Source organism: Zingiber officinale, chromosome 2A (assembly GCF_018446385.1).
Source record: "Zingiber officinale cultivar Zhangliang chromosome 2A, Zo_v1.1, whole genome shotgun sequence".
In the NCBI taxonomy this organism is placed as follows: domain Eukaryota; kingdom Viridiplantae; phylum Streptophyta; class Magnoliopsida; order Zingiberales; family Zingiberaceae; genus Zingiber; species Zingiber officinale.
In genome coordinates, this window is record NC_055988.1 from 44051706 (window position 1) to 44055577 (window position 3872).

Sequence of the window (3872 nt, forward strand, 5' to 3'; positions counted from 1 at the left end):
GATCGTGGCCCAGCTAGAAGGGGAATTGAATAGATGATCATCCCAAATTGTTATCTTCCTACAAGAAGTTAGTGCGTAGTGGAAATAACAAAGACACAAAACAAGAAGACAAAACTATAACATGTTTATTTAGTGTGGTTCAGAGATAAAGTTCCTACTCCACGACTGTTCGTAAGGTGGATGATCCCTATCTATCGGTGGATTAGTTCTTGGCAAACTTTGGCTAGCACAATCCTCTTTGTCGATGGAGAAACCTCACCACAAACTTGATCAAGACCTTGGATTGCGCTAAGAACTTAGAGACTCTAATTAGGGGTTAACTGATGAGTGAGTCTGTCATACCCGTAAATCAAATTAACAATTTATATCCATGAACCCCTTAGCTACACAGTGATGTTGTAATAACGAGCCCAAGATCAAATCTCTCGAGGAACTAACAGTAGGATGGTAATCTAGGATTGTATGTTATTCCTATTTTTGGGGTTTTAATATATAAATGGGGGTTTTAACATTGAATCTAAATCTAACAAAAGAAAAGCATAACAAATAAGAAACTAATCTAATGCATAAAGGAAATCTACCTAGGTGCCAATAATCAATCAACAACGCATTATCACCTTACGTTATGATTAACCATCAACACACTTTAACTAAGAATGAAATAACAAGACACAATTAAATCTAATCTTTAGCATAGAATAAAATAACAAGACATAAGATAAATCTGATCTAAAGCACCAATTTAAACCCTAACTTAAAACATAACAACCTAACAATTAATCAAGCATCAAACAAGAATTACACTAAATGGCATCAATGAAATCTTATCTACTTAATATGAATTAAACTTCAACAAAATTAAGAAGTGATGGATTACTGAATGAGAACATAACAAACATTGAAAAAAATCTGTTCTAGAATTAAAGAAATGCAAGAAACAAAGATAACTATCTCCTCATCCAAACCACACTACACGGCAACTTCTCCTTGCCATCACACAAGGAAGCTCAGTGAAACCTCACTTCAACAATCAAAGAAGAAGATCTCAGCAACTAAACTCAGTTTGATCTCACCATAAATCGCACAAAGAAAACCTCTCCGCAAAGTTGTGAAGAACAAACTGCCACATCCATTCCAAATATGCAATTCTGACACTCTGTGGTTCTGATCTGATGAGGCGCTGTTGGAGAATAGAAAGTCGTCGGAAGGGATCTAGAACCACCGGAAGAACACCGCCGATGACACTGTTGTGGGCGAAATCGCTGAAACGGAGGAACGCCTCTGTTCAACGGAGGAACGCCTCTGTTCAGTGGCGGAAACAAAGCATACAGAATCGGATTGTCGCCACAGGAACGCCTTTAAGCGAGCTCAGATGGATGGAAGATGATCGCCAATCACTGGGAACCTTGTCGTCGATGAAATCAGCCGGAAGATAGATCTGGAAGTGGAGAAGGGGTGCACGACGAAGAAGATGTCGTGGATGAACAGTAGCGCAAGCCACTGTTCATCCGCGAAATCTGGGTTTTTATACCAGATTTTGAACCGGCCCTTGAATTGGGTTTAGGTTTGGTTTAGTGGGGAGTTTAGGGTTTTAGTGAGGTGGATTTGGCTTGGGTTAAGATCTTTGGAATGGGTTGAATCGAGTAGGACTTGAGCTTCTCCATTTGTTGTATGAACCAAGCTTGTTGGCCTTAATCACATGCCAATTGGAGTCAATTTAAGTGCCCTACAAAATAAGAATTAAATCGTAAGAAAATATCATGAATTAGAAGAGAAATGCCCTTAAGCTCAAAACAATCATCCACATACAAATATGATAAAAATTGTATATTAACACATGCAATTAAATCCAATAAACCCAATATCAACTCAAAAGAATATGCCAAATAAATGAGTTATCAAATCCCCCACACTTATTTTTACACGTCTCATGCAAATGAACAAAACTAAAGAAACAACTTAAGTTGTACCCCCTAACAATTCTCATTCATGTTTAGAAAATAATAAAAGAAAGTTAACTAGGATTGCCAAGTTCCAACAACTCAAGCATTCATGGACTCAATTCTTACTTTGGTTAACACCCTAATGACTTCAATCCATCATGAATAAACTGAGAATGTTATCAATAAACTAATCCTCATAAGGAAATTTTTGATGGCTCTCAATCTAATCTCAAATGTAATCAATAGTGGAGATCACTCAAGCTACTTGTGTTTCATGCACTACCATAAGCTTGATTATCTTCTACTCTTCACCACTATCCAAAGCATTAGAATACACAATTATGAAGGTTTATAATGATTAAACAAAAAGCATGGATCAAATGACATCAAAGTATAAATGTTAAGGCAAGAAAAAGAAGAAGATATGATTCAAAACATAGTGGAAGATATGAATACAAAAGAGTGCTATATAGATGAATTTCCAGCCATACTTTCCTCGTTCCTCTTCTTTCTGAATTTACTTTCCAATGCACAACAACTATTCCCAAATTTTCAACTTCTTTTTAGTTCATACCAGTTGGATAAATCTCAAAAACTCAAAAAGTGAAGCTGATTTTTCACATAATGTTTCAAAATCTGAATGATGAAGTATTTCAATTTGCATCATGAAGATTTAAGCCTAAGTTAAGGTTTCATTTAGCACTCAACTGAATGAAACTTCATTCACTTTATTTTGAATCAGATTCACTCTTATATTTGGCACAAAATTCTGCACAATGTAAGCTTACAGCAGGATTACATCTCTTCTCATACTCAATAATCCTTCCTTCCTTCCTTCTACATTTTTTTTTCAACTATTTGCATTTTATCAGTAACACAAGGACATGTATCCCCTTCTAATTTTCAACTAATCTTTCTCAAGTAGGCATAATTGAAGCCAACATTTTCATCTCTGAAACTGTAACAGATTAAAGCATTTCAGTTCTAAAGCACCTGCAAATTACATCATTCTGTGATTTCTGTTCAACTTCAGAATCTGAATGATTATGAATCCAAGCCTTGATTTAACATTCAAGAATTATCAGCTTGGATTCAGCTCCCTTTTGATCAGTACATCAGTTTGCATTTTGAAACAAAACAGTGAGCAGTTTCTAGATCTCAACATTTTAGCTTGATTAATAGTTTGTTCTTCACTTTCCTTGAATCAACTTGACATTTATGCTCCCTAATATTAGAACATCAAACCCTTATGTGCTCCTTCATTTTCTTTTGTAGAATTCCTAGACTCAAAGATCAAGGATTCCATCTCAGATTTGAAACTCATCAGATTCTGGAACTCTGAAATTTTTGAACATCAATCCAAATTCTGATCTCTTTATTCCTGACCAAGCTTCAACATTAAATCACTATAGATCATCTCATTTAACACTCAATCAATAATAGCTTGAATTCAATTTATTTCGGATCAGAGATCAATTCAAAAGAATGCCACAAATTCTGTAAGTGAACAGATTTCAACAATTTTTCAGTTTTACTTGGTGTTTTCAGCTTCGAATAGAGCCCATTATCTTTTCTTCATTTGCAATTAGTTCTCCTAAAGTTAGCTAAAAATAATCATTTTGTGTGATTTCAAACCCAAACAACAGCTTCGATTGCCATCACAACAGACTTTCTAATTATCACAGCAACAATTCAGTTTCAACATCTAACATGGTTTCAATTGAATCCTTCTTGTTTTCTGTACTTGAATTGCTTTTGTTGTCTCATTGTGCATTCAATTAATGAAACAATTTGGACCATATATCCCCCACACTTAAACCTTTGGTTGTCTCGAGCAATGGAACTCAACAAGATCGTTCCAAGTTGATACAATAGTTCCAGAATTAATCTAGTTTGTTTTCTGCAGCATCATTTTGTTTTCAACAACTT